The sequence below is a fragment of the Tenrec ecaudatus genome (genome assembly GCF_050624435.1).
Source record: "Tenrec ecaudatus isolate mTenEca1 chromosome 6 unlocalized genomic scaffold, mTenEca1.hap1 SUPER_6_unloc_2, whole genome shotgun sequence".
Lineage (NCBI taxonomy): Eukaryota > Metazoa > Chordata > Mammalia > Afrosoricida > Tenrecidae > Tenrec > Tenrec ecaudatus.
The window spans coordinates 243,643-265,431 of record NW_027457606.1 but is presented as its reverse complement, the minus strand read 5'-3'; the positions used below and the strand labels follow the sequence as shown (position 1 = coordinate 265,431).

At 40.3% G+C, this 21,789-nt stretch overlaps 1 protein-coding gene across 5 annotated transcripts in view; it reads right to left on the bottom strand.

Moving 5' to 3' along the window:
• LOC142435896 (thyrotropin-releasing hormone-degrading ectoenzyme-like) overlaps window positions 1-21,789 on the bottom strand; it is a 477,641-nt gene that overhangs the window by 358,526 nt on the left and 97,326 nt on the right. The window lies entirely within an intron of this gene.

Sequence of the window (21,789 nt, the reverse complement as noted above, 5' to 3'; positions counted from 1 at the left end):
AGGTCTGGTTGCGTCCATGTAACTTGTCTTCTGCAATGTCTCCCAGGGAATGGGAGAGAGAGAGGTGTCTTCCAGCTCTCCAAGGAGGAAGTACCAGATTTCCCAGAATTCTCAGGAGAAGCCCATGCCCACACAGAAGTCTCATTGGCTATCTCCAGATTGACAACCTAGACTTAACCCGTACACTCTCAATCCTTAAATTGACACCAGATTAGGTGACTACCACAAACACATATTAAAATACTTACAACCTACAAAAAGAAAAACAAAAACCAAACTCACTGCAATTGAGTCACTTCTGACTCACGGCAACTCTGTAAGACAGGGTAGCACTGCCCCTGTGAGTCTCCGGGTCTGTAACTCTTCATGGGAGTAGAAAGCCTCATCTCCCTCTCCAGGAGGGGCTGGTAGTTTTCAACTACCCAACGTGTAATCACTACACCACAGGGCTCCTTGAAACATACCATGGACACAGTAAATTTGTGAACTTGGAAACATTCCCATTTATAGATTTAAATATCTGAATGCCAGAGATCTCACAGACACTGAGTAGCAGACCTGAAATTTAAATCCAGTTCCCTGAGTCAGCAGTATAGAATCAGTCATTATGCTTTACTACCGCTCTTCTTAATTTTCAGCATTATTCAAAGTGGTGAGAAAAATGGGTTTATCGATCCTGAAGTTTCCAGATATTATTCATTCCAGGTGAGAATGTTAAATAAATTAGACAAAAGTATCAACATAAGTCTTTAGATGAATATGCAATATTGATTTTTAATATACTGTACATAAATATGTTTAATATGGTACATACAAATAAATTAATTTACCCATACATATAATTTAAACTTTTCAAAAGTTATATAGAAACAAATATAGTCATTTATCATATACAAATAATATAGCATATGATTATAATTTTGATACATATGTATACTCAATTAATGTGGGTACCATTATATATATTTATAGACAAATTGATTATCTTAATAAAAACTAAATGTACCAGTTCTTTTTAATGTGACAGTTGAGTTTTATTTTTAAGCATATATAGAAATGTAGAAAGAAAATACATCCCTGATTATAACCTCTTAGTTTAAAGAAACTATAGGTTTTTGTGTTGTTGAATGAAGGAGGCAATCAAGTAGAGTCCGTGGCCAAATCCACATGCCTACCTGTTTTTGTGTAAAATTTTACTGGGACGCCTATCCTCATTCACTTATAAATTATTTATGGCTGCTTTCTTGCCACCTCTACGAAGTTGAGTAGTTGTCGATGTCATGTTATGGCTCCCAAACTGTAAAATATTTATCTAGTGTCTGATCTGTTACAGTGAATGTCCTCTAATCACTATCATATTGATTTTGGAGATTTATTTCCTTGATTGAAATTTATTCTTATAAATTGTCTCAATACAGATGCCAGGAAAGGGTAAGGTAGTTTAACAGATATTAAGATGATAACCCAATTAAATCTCTTAAATGATTAAATAATTAATATAAAGTGAAACTGTGAAAGGGAAGCCTTATACACTTTATGGCTGTCATATCTACATTTGGGCCATATAGTCTTTGACAATCCCTCAAATCTCAGCAAGTAGCACTGAATGTGACCCAAGTCCATGCATAAGTATAGAAGTATAACCAAACTTCTGCTACAGCTACAGAGTGTTGGTTTCGTCCACTGGAGAAGTTTGGCTCACCAGGATTCATACCACTCACTATCTAGTTTTATTAATATTAATAAAAACTTGCAGGGTCTATCTACATGTACTTAAGCTAAATGATCCTAAACATTATAAACCTACCAATTATTTTACAGTCAAGTGAATGTTTTTCCAGTCTGTAAAATAGAAGAAAATGCTAAACAATTTAAAAGCTAAAAAACATGCTATTCTATCTTATTGAAGAGATACTTTAGGTCATTCATGAATTATTTCTCATAAGGAGACTAAACCCATAGGAGAAAATAAAGCCAATAAAGAATAAATCTAAACTATAAACCATTAAAATTCCTCCAGTTGAAAAATGGCATTTGGAACTCACTCCTTCTTTCAAAATTAGACTCCCTAAAGCTTTAGAGATGCCCCAGGGGCATCATTTACGACTGCCATATTGGATCCGCTCTGCTTATGTATGGCAACCTCCCATGCAGGCCACCTCTCTTTTTTACACTTCAGTCTGTTTTACATTTACATGTGCTGCAGCTGCATCACAGTTCTCAAAGATCGTGAAAGAGGTTGTAAGGCTAAAACTGACGTAGTAATATATTTTCCATTTGAAAATCATAATGTTTCAATCTCAATCTCAGATACTGCAGTGGTACAGTCAATCAAGTAAAAATGTAGTTTGCAAAAATCTTATTTTATAAATATAATTCACTCCAATATGGATTTCAACTCAATCTGAAAAAAGAAACAAAAACCCCAAGTGCTTAAAATTGGATCAATACATAACATCATGTGAAACAGAGAGAAGATTGAAGTGCTCAAGAACAGAATGCTCCTCAGCAGCGAAGATGGTGAGACATCTCACATACTCTGGACATGTTACCTGGAGAGACTGGCCCCTGGAAAAAGGCTTCATGTTTGCTAAAGAAGAAGGAAGCACAAAAATATTACTACCCTCATCAAGATGGATTGACCCTGGCTTCAACATTAAGCTCAAGATAACAAAAACTGATAGGAGGATGTAGCTAGGCAGTGTTTCCTTCTGCTCTCTCTATAAAGAAAGTTATGCGTCTGGGTTGTATCCTCTTACCATACTTGTTTAATATATATGCTGTGAAAATCATGAGAGGCTGGCTTATAAGGAGAAGAATGTGGCATGAGAATTGGAGGAAGGCTTATTAACCCCTGCGATAAGTAGAGGAAGGCTTCGAGCACCTGCAACATGCAGATGGCACAACCTAGATTGCTGGAAATGAGGAGGACTTGAAGTATTTGCTGTTGATGATCAAGAACTGCAGTCTATGGTATGGATTACAACTCAATGTCAAGAAGACCAAGATCCTGACAACTGAACTGACGGGTATCAACATGGTAAATGTAGAAACTGAAGTTGCCAAGGATTCCATCTTGCTTGGATCCACAATCGCTACTCATGGAAGCAACTGATGCATTGCATTTGGTAAATCTGCTGCAAGAGACCTGTTTAGAGTCTTGAAAAGCGGGGTGTTACCTTGAGGACTAAAGTGTGCCTGACCCATGCAATGGTATTTTTCATTGCCTCATATGCATGTGAAAGTTGGATATGCAATAAGGAAGGCCAAAAAAGAATTGATCCATTTGAACTGTGGTGCTGGTCAAGAATATTGAAAGTACTTGGACTGCCCAAAGGAGAAATAAATATCTGTTGAGGAAGAAATATGGCCAAGAGTGGTCCTTAGAGGCAAGGAAGGAGAGACTTCATCTTACATATTTGTACATATTATCAAAAGAAACAAGTCCCTTGAGAATGACACCAAACTTGGTTAAGTGGAGGAGCATCAATATAAAAGGAAAGTCTTTAGGGAGATGGACGGACACTGTGGCTGAAACAATGGGCTCAAGGGTAGGAACTATTGTGCAGATGGCACAGGGCCGTGCGGTGTAGCATTCTGATGTGTATAGTGGTCACTATGGGTGGTCACTGACTCCATGTACCTAACAGCATACTTGCACTCTCTCTGAGTTAGTGTCAACTTAATGACTCCTAATGATGACAGCATCGATCACTATTTAGAAGACTGTACCTTTGTTATTAACTGGAAAAATATTTCAATTTATTTTTCTTGTGATAATTTCCTCATATCCATCCCAGTTTAATTTTTATATGGTTTGAGAGACAATCCCCTCTGAGATTACAGAAAATAAAAAGTAAACAAAGTATACCTCACTCAGGTGAGAGAGGGACATCTGCTTTTCGCTCCACAAGATTGGGAGTGAATATTCCATGGTTTACAACAAAGATCTTTGTTACTCTTCTTTATTGTATCAGATCAGACAGCCTAAATGCTGAAGGTAAAGGAAAGCCATGATCATGGTCATTCGAAGCCCCTAAACCGCAGAAAGGATCATCAATCAACAAGTAGTCCCTGTCTTTTTTCTGAGAAGCTCAGAACTGGATAAAGAATGCTTAAAATAACACTGGGAAAAGGGAGACAAAAAATATATTTTGACTATTTCTCTCTTAGAGAGCTTTCTGCCTTTATTGGCTTTTAGAAGGGTAACCTTAATTTACATAACGACCCCTCAGTCTCAGTTTCTTGTAATGAAGCTATTTTGAAAAACCTACTGATCTCAATATAAGCTATTTTAGCTCTCAAGTTTATAGGAATGGTCACCTTTCTTTTCAAATTGCCTGATTGGCAGTGCTTCTGTCAGCAGTACTCCCCAGCCTAGACTTTAATGAAATGTTGCGCTTGTCCTCTGAGGCTTAGGATAGCTATTTGGTTATAATTAACTCCGGATTGACCAATGGCCAGTGAAAGAACAATTTACTCCAAGAAAAGATTATTACAACCATCATTTTGTTCCAAGTACAGCTGCTCTGTTTGGACAAAACTGAAAATACAAATGACTCATCCCACTGTGTTAATTTCAAACAACCACGAGGGAATAAGGAAGCATGAAAAGATTGCGCCCCTTCACTGTAGCTATGCAGAAGTGTAAGCTACAAGGGAAAGAAGAAAGAGCATCGTTTTTCAAACTAGTTGCCACCAAATTACACTAAAAAGCAGTTCAGAGAAAGAGGCACCCAACTTCCTTTTTTCCAGATGTAATGCAGCAAACTGTGGTGGGTCTCCTCTCAAAATCCATCCAAAATAAGTTCACTCTGTCAACCTCTACTGCTAGCACTCTTGTAGAAAATTCCATTCTTTCTCAGATTAATGCAGGAGCCTCTCAGCTTCTGCCCTTGATTCTCCTCTATCCCCCAAAGCCATATTATATGAAGCAGCTAAAAACTGAAACTCACTGCTATTGAGTCTATGCTGATTCACAATGACCCTAGAAAACACAGTAGAACTGCCCCTGCGAGTTTCTGAGACTGGACCTATTTATGGGAGTAGAAAGCCCTATATTTCTCAAACCAAGTTTCTAGTGGTTTTGAACTGCTGACCTAGCAATTAGGCAGCCCAATGCGTAACAACCATGCTATCAGGGTTATTTAAGTGACCACTTAATATTAACTCAAAGCAGAGTTCAATTGCTCCTCTGCTCAAAATGAAAGTGAGCCTTTCATTAACCATGGAAGATCTTTGATTGTCAGCAACAGTTAGTTTACAAATCCTACTCTCAGGTCCATGCAGTCTGACCCGGTCCCCCGACTTTTCTCCAAGGAGTCAGACAATGTTCTCCTTCAGGCTTCTCTCAGGTGCCATTGAGTCCATGTCAATTCACAGTAATGCCATGTGACCAAGTAAAATTATCCTCTAGAGCAGCGGTTCTCAACACATTTCCAATGGTCTTAGGAACCGAGACCCTTCTCTATCTGTCTCCAGGCAGGTCCGCCCACATGCAGATACACCCACATACAAGTACTGGGCATGAAGACTGTTACCCATGCTACACCATGCTTCAAGACCAAATTTCTTTTATTTGTCATTAAAAATAAATGTTTCACAATATATAATTACTACAGTGATTATCCCTATGCTTTAAATATGTTCAATTTGTTTAACAATGAAAATACATCCTGTATATAAGATATTTACATTATGATTCATAACAGTATCAAAATTACAGTTATGAAGTAGCAACAAAAATAATTTTATGGTTGGGGGTCTGTATCAAACATGAGGACCTGTATTAAAGGGTCATGGCATTAGAAAGATCGAGAACCCCTGCACTAGAATGATCTTAGCTGCAATCAAATGATCTCCAGTTTTTGCTTCTACCGAATGAATGGGTGGGTTCCGTCTGCCAACCAGTTGGTAGGGAGCTGAATAATGAACCATTTCACCATTAGGCCTTTGAGATAGCATCAATGAATATGGTCCTTTGGCCACAATCCTTACATGATGTACTAAAACTGCTGGCCTCTGCGCTGCTGGCTCGAATTCCGTTTTGGAGAGAGCTCTCTACTGCACTGACAGTAGATTAGGGGGATGAAGTCTCCACTGCAGCAGAGGGGGTAAACCAAGCCAGCACCCTGTTTCCTTGGGGCTATGGTCTGCTGAAAGATTAAACACCACACCTCAAAATCATTTTCTCTATATAAGAGACACTTCAAAAGCAGGAGCAGAGAGAGAAGTCCCAGGATCACCCATCAGAAGAACAACTACCAAAGGAGTATGTTTGAAATCCCTTTCTAAAGTAGCACAAGCCAAGAGCAAAGACACCAGATACACCAGAAGATATGATGTAGACACCATGGGACTTAGCAAAGAAACCAACCCAACATCAGAGGCTGAAGCAGAGAGATCATGAGAGAGAGAGCAGACACTGAGACTGCGAGGCAGAGCAGCAGGTCAGCTTCTTGGCCGCAAGAGCCAGAGGCCAAGAGATCATGTGGCGAGAGGCTGATACTATAGAGAGAGCTGGCTATTGGCTATGAAGATGCTGCTGTGGACCAATGACCATAACTGTATTGTTTGCTGATCCTGACTTGGGATTACCTCCCAATTCCCCTAATACACAATTGTGGGTCCTATGTGTGACTTCTGCCTCAGCATGAAACGCAGCATGAACGTAGAGTGTCATGGCAGGAATGGTCCGTGTCAGCATAGGATAGAGAAGGACGGAAGGTCGAGGCATGGCTGACGTCTGCCTCATGTCAACAGGCAGGCCAGGGGTCAGGTGGGGCCTCCTCCATGCCTTTTGAGCAGCTTTCTCTCCTGACCACACACCTTGTTTAAAACTACAGCCCGACCTGCCAACATTTTATTTTTCGTATATAAGTTATCACTTTCTAACATCATAAATGTTTTGTTTTCGACCTGTCTTTTCCCATTAAAAAGTATGCTCCAGGAGAACAGGAATATCTGTTTCATTAACTGCTGATTTTCCACCAGTTGGCAGAATAGTATCTAGTAAACAGCCAATAAACATATGTCAAATCCATTAATTAATGTGGTTCTAATGCCCAAGAAAAGCGAGATTCTGCATTTTCAGAAGAAAAAAGCATTTCATGCAAAACCACCCTTCTTAACAGCTCCACCCTCACACTGCTCTGATGGTAAACAAAGCTCAATGCACTTGCCCCCAGTCTTCACAGCAAACTCTACTTGGGGGCCCTAATGGCAGGGCTGTTGCAAATAGAGATACCACATCTTTAGTCTCGTTGACATCTTATTTACCGAAAAGGCACAGCTTTGGCAATTATGAGGAAAACCGTCATCATTTTCTCAAACAAGATGAACCACGAGAACTAGATGGTAGCCAGCTACCATTACTGAACATCTTGACCAAAGCTTCTGTGGAATAACTGGACCAAACGGGAGAAAAGTGTGTACCAGCGTTTCAAATGCTCATAGGCTTCACACTACCTGGAGCCCTTGAAACTGCATGAGATCAAGCTGACCAAAGCAACATGAAATATTAACTAGAAACCTCAGGGGCAAAACGTTCAAGTTCCTGGAGGGGAATGACTCGGCAAAGGAGAATGAGGAAGGTTGCAGACCTGGGGTATGTACTCACTAGCATTAAGGTCAACATGGGGAATTGGTATATACTTTCAACAACAGTAAAAGAAAAGGTTTGCTTCTTATCTTCCACATAATACAAAGGGTTAAAATGGAAGATGGGAAAACACTGAAAGATTTGTTAAGTACCTCCCTTGGGTCAGGCACGGCACTCGGCAGTGGAAATCGAGCTGCAAACAAGAAAATAAAACCATCTCTTCTTGTATCGCCTATCTTGAGGTCACATTCCTAACACCCAAAACCAAACTCTTAAAAAAACACAGAGTGAAAACCCCTAAAGTCATATATAATTGGCCCCTTCTGATCTCATCTCTTGCTACCCCTTTCCCCACTGACTTTAGTCCAACCTCACTGGCCTTGTTGCTGTTAATCAGACTAAAACATTGCACACCTCAAAGCCTTGGCAATGGATCTTCCCTCCGACTAAGACACTCTTCTCCCCGCCGTCCAAGTGCCTGCTGTGGGACAAGGGCTAGAGACCAAGATTTAATAAGGGAAATGATAACCTTAATGCTGCATGAAATGAGGGAAAGGGAGAGGAGTAAAACAAAGAAGGAAGATAAGGAGTGACCGCAAGGCTATAATATAAAAAGCGGAAGTCAGAAAACACAACTCTGAAAAACAGATTATTTTAAGTACGCATACATCTGAAGGAAGGGGGGCTTTAGGCTGAAAGAAGGGCAAGTGAAAACACCCAAGTAAGGAGCCTGCGTAGTGCTTGTAAGAAACAGTAGGCTGGCAGTGTAACCAGAACAGGTGTGCACAAGGAGGAGAGGAATCGGAGACGAGGATGGAGCGGCAGCCACACCATCCAGGGTCTTGAAACACCAAAGAATCCCTGAATGGGCACTAGGTGCCAAGGCAAGGTGTGAACAGGAGAGCAGCAGCAGCAGCTAAATCGAACATCTGTCCAACAGAATCTTAAAATTCAGGACATATCACATTCACATACCACTTAACATCAGAATCCATTTCAGTTAAAAGGTGCACAAAGACAAAGAAAGCGGGGCGAGTCAGATAACAGTATGAGCTGTTACAATGGTAAATGGCTAGAAGTGATCAGATTTCCAAGATATTTATAATATAGAACCAAAAAGATGCATTATGACTTGGGTGTGTGACATGAGAGACAAAGAGTTTAAATCTAAGGTTGCTACTTTGTTTGTGTGTTTTCTAAACAATGTAGGGGTTCTCTAGCTAGCACACTTCAGTGCTTGGCTCCTAGCTGAGAAGCTAACGATTCATTTCCCCTCAGAGATACCAGCGAAGACAGGGCTAGCGATCTACTTCCAAAAGTTCACAACAACGAAAAGCAAACGGAGTCGTATTCTAGTCTACACACACACAGGACCACCGTGAGAATGAATCACCAGACAGCAGCCAGCAAGAACACCAAACAACTTTTGGAGGAATGGATCTGCCCTGTTCTGAGATAGGCAAAACTTCAGAAGGAAAAAGAAAGTGATTTACAATGTGTACCTCAAATTTGAACATGGTAATTTTCATATACGCTTTAGACACTCAAACAGATGCCAAATAGTACAAAGTAGACATCTGAAATTGAGAGCGAACTCAATTGGAAAGATCAAATTTGGGAGTTGTTAGCTATCAGCAGATAGTAATTAAAGAAGCTAGGTGAAGTCAATAAGTGACTAAAGTTGGTAGTTAAGAAAAGAGCTACGCAACTTGAGACCCGGACACTTCGAGAGAAAATGTGAAGAGAGATGGAAAGGAAAGTAAATACATAGGAAGAGAATTCCCAATGAGCAGCAGGAGGGATGGCAGGCAGGGAAGAGAAATGTGTTGTCTGAAAAGACAAATGAAAAAAAAGTATCTTAAGGAGTTGAGAGAACAACTGTGTCAGAATCTGCTGGCAGTTCAAGATGAAAACTGGGAATTGACCACTGAAGTTCACAATGGAGAGGCATTCTTGCACTTGACAAGCACAGTTTTAGTGGCGTGTAGGGGGCAAAAGCCTGGTGTTAAGTGCATTCAAAAGACAAAGGAGAGAGAAAAATTGGAGTCAGTACAGACAGCTAACCTCTTAAAGGCTATAAAAGTAAGGAGAGAAATTGTCCAGTGGCTGGAATGAGTGGGAGTGGAAGTGTGTGGGTCTGTGTGTTTAAGTGAAGAGAAACAGTTCCCCATTTTTAGTGCCAACAGAAAAGGACCCAATAAAAGGGGAAAATCAAGGATTTAGGGCAGGGACAGAACTCCGAGAGATGTCTGGGAGCAGGCGAGCGAGGCTGGGCTCGGGTGATCCTGAGAGAAGGTCCCATCACTGGCGTGGCATCATTAAAGCCATGGGAATAGGGGTGGGGGGGAAGAATACAGAGCATGAGACTTTAGCAATGATTCAAGTCAACATAGTGGAGCCAGTCCGTTCTCTCACTTCACTGCAGAGCTGTCAGGACCGGATACTGCTGCTGGAGTCTGTAAACAACGCCTTGGGGGGCTCCTTACAAACACACCCGAGCAAGTTAAGCACTTTCTGAAATTGCATGTAGTTTCAGGAGGAGAAGCACTCTTTCACAAGACTAATACTAAATTAATGAAAATATGCTTGGGCACAAACCCAACGTTGTAAAGGCCAGACACTCTTAAAAACGAACGCATAGGGGAGGGTGGTAAGCAAACTGAACATCAAACAATGCTGGCAAGCTGCACAGTCATAAAAATCAACTAGGTTTTAGGTTCCTAATGGAAGAGACCATTTATTATCATCGCTGAGGACAACGTTATCTGGTCACTACTCAATAAATACTAGTTGAATTAGTTAATTCAATTCTGTTGTGTTGCATTACATGCTCCTCTCAATGAACTCATGGTTTGCTGGTTTATAGCCGTAATAATCTCATGCAGCGTCCCCACTAAAATGCATTGTTTTCATTGATTTCTCTCATTGTCACAGTGCTATTTTTTGGCTTTGCATTTTTAGTGTAGTCTTGGAAATGTACACTATGCGGTAAATGCAAAATATCTTAACAAGGACTGCTAAATGATCATATTATAATTAATGAAGGGAAAATTGCCTTGCTGGATTGTTGTAAAATGGCTGATAAATCCTGAAGTGACTTGGATTTGGTATTGTTTTAGCATAAGGCAGTGGGGGTAGGAAATGCATAAAAATATTTGCCATTGAAATTAATGGGAACTGCCTTTCTTTTTCCTTAGAAAAATCACCCTATGAAGGACTTTGACGAAATAAATTAGCTCCATGAGGCAGGAGGCGTCTACATTTACTTGATTCCAAATGGGGAGCAAGGATAGTCATTTGCACAAAAGTATTTCCCGGTGGTACTTAGAAAACTGAAACGAGATGGACTGCCTCACCTGTTTCCCTGAGAGCCCACCGAGACAGCTTATGTTAGTTTCCACCAATAACCCACTAGATTAAATAGCTCTATTGTAAGTTTGAAGAGCTCTAGTTGAAATAAAGTGTTTTGAGGATGAAGTCAGAATTAGACTAGGCTATACAGACCTCCCAGAAATTTTATTCCCCCCGACAAAAAACGTGTTACTTGATCAACTTAAGAAAACACACACCCCCATATACTCAAATATAAGCCGACACGAATATCAGCTGAGGCACATAATTTTATCATAAAAACTGCATTAAAAATGTGCTGACATATTATTATATCTGCAGGTCCACCTAGATAAGATAGGCGGGACAAACAATGTAAGAAGAAAATAACGGGACCAAAGGTCCCGGAGGGAAATGAGAGTGTGGGAGGTGGGGGAAAGGAGGAGGTATTGGCCAACTCAGGGACAAGGGAACAAGGAGTGGTTCAAAACCAGTGCCAGGGAGGGGATGGGAGGACTGGTAGGGAGTGACCAAGGGCAAGGTACTGAGAGGAATTACTGAAACCAGAAAGAAGGCTGAACATGGTAGTGGGACAGGAGGAAGGCGTAAGGAAATAGAGGGAAGGAGTAGGAGGAAAAGGGCATACCCAGAAGCCTAAATACAGACATGTACATATGTAAATATATTTATGATTATGGGGGAAATAGACCTATGTGCATATATTTATAGGTTTAGTAGTAAGGTAGCAGGTGGACATTTGGCCTCCTCACGTGCATTCCCTTAATACAAGAGCACCTTGCTCAGCTAAATGGTCATTTCATGATTCCCACCTTCCCAGCATGATCGCTAAAGATAGACGTATGCATAAGCAAATGTGGTGGGAAAAGCTGATGGTGCCCGGCTATCAAAAGATATAGCATCTGGGGTCTTAAAGGCTAGAAGACAAATAAGCGGTCATCTAGCTCGGAAGCCACAAAGCCCACAGAGAAGAAGCACACAAGCCTATGTGAACACGAGGTATTGAAGGGATCAGGTAGCAGACACCAAAGAACAAAAACCATCATTGTGTGATCACCTTCCCCACATAAACGCTGAAGATGAATGTGTGCATAAGCAAGTGTGGTGAAGAAGGCTGATGGTGTCCGGCTATCGAGAGATATAGTGTCTGGGGTCTTAAAGACTTGAAAGTAAACTAGCGGCCATCTAGCCCAGAAGCAACAAAGCCCACATGGAAGCAGCACACCAACATGTGTGATCATGAAGGGCCGAGGGGACCAGGTTTCAAGCAACAAAGACAGGTGGGGAAAAAATCATATCATTGTGAAAGAGAGGAGCGTGTGACGGGGACCCAATGCCCATCTGTAGACAACTGGACATCCCTTGCAGAGGGGTAGTGGGGAGGAGATGAGTCACTCAGTGTTCACTGTAGCAATAATGAAACTTTCCTCTAGTTCTTAAATGCTCCCTCTTCCCAACTATCATGAGCCAAATTCTACCTTGCAGACCTGGTTAGACCAGAGGATGCACAGTGGTACAGATGGGATCTGGAAACACAGGGAATCCAGGACAGATGAACCCCTCAGGACCATTGGTGAGAGTGGCCATACCAGGAGGGATGGGGGTTAAAAACGGGGAACCGATCACAAGGATCTACATATAACTTCCTCCCTGGGGGATGGGCAACAGAAGAGTGGGTGAAGGGAGACACTGGGCAGTGTAAGATAGGATAAAATAATAATTTATAAATTATTAAGGGTTCATGAGGGAGAGGGGGGCAGGGAGGGATTGGGAGGGAAAAAAGGAAAATGAGTTGCTGATTCCAGGAACCCAAATGGAAAGCGAATTTTGAGAATGATGAGGGCAATGAATGTATAAGTGTGCTTTGCACAATTGATGTATGTATGGATTGTGATAAGAGTTATATGAGCCCCAATAAAATTGTTTTTTTTAATGTGCTGAAAAACTCGGCTTATACACAAGTATATATGGTAAATGGTATTCAGTATTTGTACATTCCAATAGCTAAGCAAAAGCAGAAAAAATATATACGGAGGAAGAAAAAACACACTGAAAGGATCACAAATAATCACTATAATATGCATAATCAAGTATTATAAATCTATTACCTCCAATTAAAAACAACAATACAGCCACTGATACAGGGAGAAGACCCAATCACAGAGTAAGTATGGAACTGTAACCACGCTACCGGATGAGAGACAGTAAGCGTGCCTACCTTCAAGGAGAAGGACTGTCGTTGTCATCAGTGCTGTCAGCATGAAGACATAGATACATCTGTGACAACTTGAGAAACTACACAAGCTAACCTCTCTCATTTACAAAAATTCAAAAGGTACTATATCTCATAATTTGTCTATTATAGGAAAGTAAATCGATCAACATACTATATAAAACCAAATGTATAAAGTGAAATCTATGAGCTTTCCCTAGTACACAACATGAAAACTGATCTCCCATCTACTTCTATCTCTTCTTCTCATTCAATTCCCCTCTCTTTTTCTGGACTTAAGTAAAATGAAGGCTGCTTTTAATAGGTATTTCATGTTCTGGATATATAGTACAATGAGTCACTGTTCATAGCCTGGCTAGCAGGTAATTGTACCGTACATTTATACCGTACACGTTGGTACTTAATTACATCCCATATTGTGTAAGTCTCTAATTCACACATTCCTATAAATATCTCATTGCTTCCTCATCAAAACCACAATCTCCCTGAAGGCAGATATTCTTGTTACAAAATACCAGTTCTTCCTCTAAGATGGCACCTCTGTGCCAGGTGGGTAATGGATCTTCATAAAAGCATAAAGTGTTGAAAAGAAGTAATCGAGCATACGCTTTAGAGAACTTCTTGATATACAGATTTTGAGCAGCACCAAAAGGAAACTGAAAACTATCAGTCTATAATTAATTGAAATTTAAACAGGGTGAATAACAAAATATTCCAATAAAATTCTGACTCACTTTATCTATCACTGAATTAATTATGAAATGTCCATGAAGAAATCACACTTGAAATACTCAAATATATCTTCGGAGATAAAATTAGGAGCTATCATATGTGCACTTTTAGCTAGTTAAGTTTCCAGTTTTTCTATAAAGAACATGTATTGCCTTTAAGGAACTAAAACAACAATAACAACAAAGGAAAAAGTCTTGTATTATTCCTGAGAACAGATCATGGAGTTTGAAATTCCAGATCCAAGTGTGTAATCTGAGTACTTTACTTCATCACCAAATGCCTAGTTTTCTTCATCTGGAAAATGAGAATATAAGAGGGACTATCTCCTAAGGCCATAGTAAAACACTAAATGGGTCAAAATGTTCCATGTCCTAAGGAGTGACTCATATATAGTAAAAGTGATATAAGTATTTGTTGTTGTTATTTTTAGTATGTCTTTGGGATAGGAGGAAAGAGGACAATTTCATTCTTCAAATTTCTACAACACATCCTTTTAAGAAGCACTCCATGCCTCTGAGGGTTCTCATGAAGATAAAATATAAATAAGATAGCTTGCTGTATTGTATCAAGTAGATGATACACTTTTAATTATAATTGAACAGCTAGAAATAGAAAAGATCTGCCAATCTCATATAAATAGATTACCTACAGATAGGTTAATTATCAAATTTAGAGATTTAAAACCAAATCCTCACATGGTGAACACCAATTACATAATTCTCCTCTGGGGTCTCTCCTGGATAAACCGCATGAGGAGAAAATTCAAACCCTTGGGGGTATGTTAACAGATGAGACCACAATAGAAAAACAGACTGCTCAGTACTACAATTGAAAAAGAACTTGGGAAAGAAGGAAAAGAGAGGAGAGAAGGCATTGCAGAGTTTATAATCGAGAAATAAAAATTACTTTTAAGATTTTTAAAATTTTAATATTTATTAATAGAAAATTTTATTTTAAGGTCATTGGTCATATAATACCCTTACATGCACATTTCGCCTCCATAGCTTAAGTAAAATCAGGTCAACTAGTAGTTTATTATTGGCTCAATTGGTCTAAAATTTGACTTTCTAATGGAAAGTAGCAAGCTCCTTATTCCTCTGGGATTTGGTTGGGGAAAGCAAGTTAAGGCAGCTCTCAGCTCTCAGCTCTGCAGAAGCAGCCTTTGTCCACCAGAGATAAGTATTATCAGAACATAAGCCTTTCTTCCCCTCCTCCTCTTAGAAAATCACTGGGAATTCCTAGAAACCCATTGTCTATAGCCATGCCCCACATCCATTGTCTCTTCAACACATCTATCAGGTATTTGTTGCCAACATCCCCTGCAACTTGTCAAAGTCACTGTGACAGGTAAGTCGCGCCTCATCTTGGCTGGGTCAGGATTCTCAATACGTTCCCAGTAATCCTCCACGATGTGATCTAACACAGCACAACAATTCCCATCTTGGGGTCTGCTTGTGAGTAGACAAGCACAGGTGAGAACATAAAGGCGGGATGCAACCTCCTGACTTAGGTCACAGCCCTCATGCAATGGGAAGGAGGTTTCTTTGGGGAATGTGTCCTACTACTCATGTACTGGTCAGTTGAGGCTGTGGGAAACTGCCTCGCTTTTTGATGGTGGGGATCCTACATCTGGCTCATCAACCCCTGGGGTTCTTTGGACTTCAACCAAAGACCCACTATCTACATTAATGACCCTCGACGTCACCAATAGTTTGCCATTTGGCCTTCTGTGCATGGATTTTATGAACTCTGCAGCCACAAGCCTGACCTCGGACCTCAGACTCATCCTCCTCTGTAGTCATTGACCTTTCTGTCTTCTTTCTTTCTGTGTAATCAGTCACTATAGTTAGGCAAGTCAGGAGAAGCCCCCAGCTTAACATCTGATCCATGCACTTGAGCTAGACTGAACTTACCCATGTCTACAATTGTATGAGGCATTGTCTTGATATCAATTTATCTCTTTATAAGTGTCCCTAGTTTTGCTTCTTTATCTGTAACACAGTCAGTAATTACCTTAACATTGCTAAAGTTAATTCTCAGTCAGTCCGCCTGTAACATGATGTGTCAGAATTGTCTGCTCCTATTTGAGATACTCTCTAGACATTGTCTATTCCTGGTTTCCTCAGCACCTCTATTAGCAGCTTTGCAGTTGCTGGAATCCACTCAAGGGCATGTAGATGATAGCCTCAGATGACTGATCTCTGTCAGTGCTGCCTTGTCCCATTCTCTTTTCTACCTTCTTTCACCACCAGGGTGAGTGCACGAAGCTTCACATTTCATTAGATACTGACAAATGTATATCTCAAGCCAAACCACTCAGTCAACTCCAGTTTCAAATCCAACATCTGTTTAAATTTCTAGCAGATATAAAATGTCTACCTAAATGTTTAATAGATATGTCAGTCTCTAAGTGATCTCCTTCTTGGACAGACGATCTTTTGTCTCAGCAAATGGAAATTCCACCCTTCTCATTCTTCAGCCCTGGTGCCAAAGTGACTTGCTTGTGGAGCTAACCACAAAATCAGCAGTTCTAATCCATCACCCACACCGAGGAGAAAGGATGACGTTTTCTGCTCCCACAAAGGTTTACAGCCTCAGACACCCAAAGGGACAGTTACACTCTATCCTACAGAGTCACTGAATTGGAATTGACTCAGGGTCAGTGAGTTTATTGATATATTTATGGTTCTTTCCTCAAAACCTTAGAGTTGGTGCCTTGATTTCTCTCTCTTTCACACCTCATACATCTTCGTCAACAAATTCCAAATGGTTCTGCTACCAACCAGAATTGTTCTACTCCTGTCTATGCCACTGTTAACAGCCTACACTAAGTGGCCATCATTTTGGGCCTGAATTTTAACTGCTTTTCATGCCTCTGCCCTTTCCACCTACAACAAAGTTCTTTTATGTGAACCACTGCTGACATTTTCAGATGAACAGTTGGCCTCACGATGTAAAATGTTTAGCAGCACCTCTGGCTTCTAAATGTCAATATCATCTCTCCGCATTTGGGACCATTGCAAATGTCCCCAATACCTCCGAATGTTTTGGTTTTTGGATGGGGCAACAAATTTACCCATGATTAAGAACCAATACTATATAGCATGTCTTATCCAAGCCATGGGTCACCTCAAATACACATGAAAGTTGGATAGTGAATAAAGCCACAGAAGAATCGATGCAATTGAACAATGGTGCTGGCAAACAATATGGAAAGTACCATGAGCTGCCAGAAGAACAAACAAAGCTCTCTTCTAAGAGATGGACAGCAATGATGACTGTGTCCCATTTGAGGGGATCAAATAACAAAACTGTAGTAAGCAGAAACATTTGATGGTGTAAGATATGGCAATTTAATAATAATAATATATAATAAGGTTTCCTGGGGGGTAGGGAGGGCTAAGGAGGGGATAAAGGGGATCTGATATCAACAAGTTCACGGAGAACATGTTTTGAAAATGATGGTGGCAGCAACTGTACAAATATGCTTGATCTAATTGAAATATAAATTTTTATAATATCTATAAGAGCTACCAATTTTTAAAAAATAGAATACAGCTAGAATGCTGCTCAGAAGTGTGTGAGGCAAGACTTCATCTCATGTACTTTGGACATGCTACCAGGAGAGATTAACCCATGCCAAAGGAAATTATGTTTAATAGAGGGTCAAAGAAAAGGAGGAAGACCCCCCAACATCATGGACTGACATAGTGTCTGTAACAACGGGCTCAAAAATAATAAATGATGGCGAGGATGACATAGGAATGGGCCGTGATTCACTTTGTTGTCCAGTAGAATAAAATAACGAGGGAGGTGCTCTCAGCCATCCAAACAGATGAGTTTGAAAATGTTTCCAAGAATGGAATCACAGATTTGACTAATGTATTAAGTATAATGGATAATACTTTGAAGGTTAAAAGGTTGTTTTGTAAAAAAATTTAAATGCATAGCTTAGAAAAAAAAACCTGGGTTATTTTTGGATACCCGCTTGAATGTTGTCATCAAGTCGGTGCTGCACAGTAACCCTATGCACATCGGAACAAAGCACTCGTCTCCATCCCAGCGTCACGCCTGTCCTTCACTTTGAGCTCACTGTTGCAGTCACTGCCAATCCCTCTCTCTCATTGAGGGCCTTCCTTCTTTACATTGCTGCTCCACTTTACCAAGCATGATGGACTTCTCCAGGGACCGGTCTCTGCTGATAATAAGTTCCAAGTATGTGAGACAAGGTCTTACCATCTTTCCTCTAAAGAGCGTCTGGCCGTCCTTCACCAAGATAGACCAGTTTGCTCTTTTGGCAGTCCGTGGGACTTTCATTCTTCTTTGCCAACACCGTAGCTCAAATGCAGAGAATCTTCTTCTGCTTCCTTATCCAATATCCAACTTTCACACGCACAAAAAGTCACTGAAATACCATGGTTTCTGTCCGCTGTACCTCAGTCCTCAAAGTGACCTTCTTACTTTCCAATACTTGAAAGAAATTTTATGCAACAGATTTACATAATTCAATGTGTTGCTTCATTTCTTGAGTGCTGTTTCCATGAGTGTTGATGATGAATCCCAGCAAGACGAAATGCTTGCCAACTACAATCTTTCTGTTTTTCCTGATGTTACCTATTAGTCCAGTTTTGAGAATCTTGGTTTTCTTTACATTGAGTTGTAATCCATACTGAGGCTGAAATCCTTGATTTTTAACAACTAGAGCTTTAAGTCCTCCTGTCTTTCAGCCAGCAAGGTGTGTCATCTGCATATTGAAGGTTGTTAATAAGCCTGCCTCCCAATCCTGATGCTGAGTTCTTCACATAATCCCGTTTCTCTGATGATTTGCTGTGCAAACAAATTGAGTAAGTAGGACAAGAGGATTCAATTCTGACACACGCTTTTACTGAATTTTAAACCAAGTAGTAGTCCCTTGCTCTGTGCACACAATGTCCTCTGGATCCATGTACAGGTTTCACATGAGCATAATAGGTAGTTCCTGTTCTTCTCAAGGTAATCCATAGTTTGCAGTGATTCATACAGTGGAATCCCTTCACATAGTGAATGAAACACGCTGCACAACAGCTGGTCTTCTCTGTGTTAAGCCAAATCCATCTGATTTCAGCAATGATATCTTTTGTTCAATATCCTCTATTGAATCTGGCCTGAACCTCTGGCAGCTCCAAATCAATGAACTACTGCAACTGTTGTTTACTACTTCAGCAAAATATTGCTTGCATCTGATATCAAGGATAATTTTCTTATTCTGTTGAGTCACATTTATTTGGAATGATTATAAATATGGATTTCTTCCAGTCAGTTGACAAAGCAGCCATCTTCCAAATTTCTAGAGGAGTGCTACCAGTGGTTCATCACTTTGTTGAAACATTTCAATTGATATTCTATCGATTCCTGAAACCTTGTTTTTGGCTAATACTTTCAGGACAGCTTGGATCTATTCCTTCAGTGTCATTAGTTCTTAGTCACATGCTACATCTTGAAATGGACAAATGTTGATTAGTGTGGTTCAATGACTGTGTATTCCTTCTTTCAATGCTTTCTCCATCATTCAATATTTTGCAGATAGAATCTTTCAAGATTGAAACTGAAGGCTTGACTTTTTTAATAATGAGTTATTTCAGTTAAAGATATGCCAACTATGTTCTTTCTTTTTGGTGTTCTAACTCTAAGTCTTTGCACATTTAATCATAATAATTTATTTTGTCTTCTCAAGCTGTCCTTTGAAATTTTCTGTTCATCTCTTTGTGTCCATCATTTCTTCCATGTATTGGGCTAATTTTTCTACTACCCTAAGTCCTTTGCTCAAAAACCATTTTCCCAATGGTGTCTTCTGTGATTTCCCATTTAAAAACCTCAACACCTTATTAGACATAACCAAACACTTATTAGCAATGGTTAGGGTGACATAGGTAATTCATGAAGGCGGTGTTCTAAGGCCTACTTTGGTGAGTAGAGATTGAGGCCTGAAAAACTCATGTGGCCATCTAGGGTACAATTACTGGTCTCCTTTGCTCCCCCACTGGGAGGAGAGAAGACTGATAAAAATAGAAACTCTCATGGAAACAATTAGTCTAATAGTTGTATTGGGCATGCACACATCAGCCTTCACATCCATGAAACACAAAGCACTAGGTGGCGCCTGGCTACCACTTCCACCTGCTATGGAAAGGCTTACACAGAAGGCTCGGGTAGAGCAGAGGAGAATACAGTACAGATTCCAGAATCACAAAAGAGACCGGGCTCACAGGCTGGAGAGAGACTGGTGGCACCCTGAAGTCTATGATCCTTAGTCACTCCTCAGGTCTGTAACTGGACTCACCCTTGTAGTTCACGTTTCAGTCACACATCAGACAGGTCTCAAAGAGGGATAACAGCGCTAGTGTGGTAGGCACACCTGAGTATAATCAACCAATTAAGACCCAAAGGGCAGCATTTCCCCAAGGACAAATTTCAGAGCATTCGAAAAGAAGCATGGATGGGAACGGGTAACAGAAAGGAAGTACATATGTGATGGTACATGAGATGAAACAAAATGTGTTTAATTGTTGAAAAAAACTGATGATCTGCTCTGTAAACCGTCACCCAATTCACAACAAAATCAATTTACAAAAAGAAAAAAGTAAAACAAGTAAAAATATGAGCTTCATCTACAGTGCCACACACACACACTTTCTATTCATCCTTTCTGCCTTTGCTAACCCCAAGGTCAGCAGTTCAAAATCACCAGCCACTCCATGGGAAAAAGATGAGGTTTTCCATTCCTGTAAGGAGCTCCAGTCTAGGAAACCCACAGGGGCATTCTACCCTATCCTACAAGGTCGCTGTGAGTCTGCATCAATCTTATGGCATTGAGTTGTTTTTGTTTTGTCTTTTAATCTGTAGCTGATAGGCTATATATTTTACTTAATGATTTAACTTGCCTCAAATTAATAGGTTTTAAATATTAGTATAGAATGAAGTTTTGCATTTTTTATCCACAACTCTATGGCTATCAGAAAGTTAAGTGTCTACAACAGGTGAGTGACCCAACGAACACCTGCAGAGGAAATGAGAGGAGGAGGGAAGGTCGAAGAGAGGGCAGGAAGGGAAGATAGGTAAGGGAAGAGAGGATGGGTGAAATAGACTCTATAGTAAGACAGCCACAGCGAATACCCAAAACGAGTCTGTCTGGGTCATTCATAAAAACCGAGTTGATTCCAAAATATTCCTTTTTTGAAAATACAATTCACAATGTATAACAAAAGCTAAGACTTTGTCAAACTACTTCTGCATTTATATAGAAAATGTACTTATAATGTCATTAACAGACATATGAAAATATCTATAGAATGCATAGAAACTGAGAGAAATTTTACAAAGCACATGGGCTGTGATATCTTCCCAAGATAACACTGACTGTGCCGGGGTAAAGTCAAATCATTCCATGCCATACACCCTAAAGTATGTTAGCGAGTCACCATCACAGTGAACAGCGTCCATTTCTACAGAGAAAGCGTACATGGTTCGGCTGGGAGTGAAGCAGAGGAGCAGAAATGCTCCCTGCTGCAAGCTGACAGTTACATGGGACCCCTGAAGTTTTAAATTGAGTTCCTCTGCTAATTACCGGCCTGAAAGAGACAAAGAATGATCCACATTTTATTCTCTGCTGAACTTGCAACAAGCACTCGTGAATGGGACATTAGGGTCAAGCTGGGAAGCTCCAGTTTGTTTGACCGAGTACAGAGCATGGTGTCACCTCCCGCGCAAATAAGGTCAGGTACACCTCCCTGCCTTGGGTTCCCACCAGGGAGATGTCAGTGTAACCGGGGCTAACTGAGGACTTGAGAGAGAGGATAAAACAAAAACGCAAACAAAACAGAAAACAAAAAATCACGTT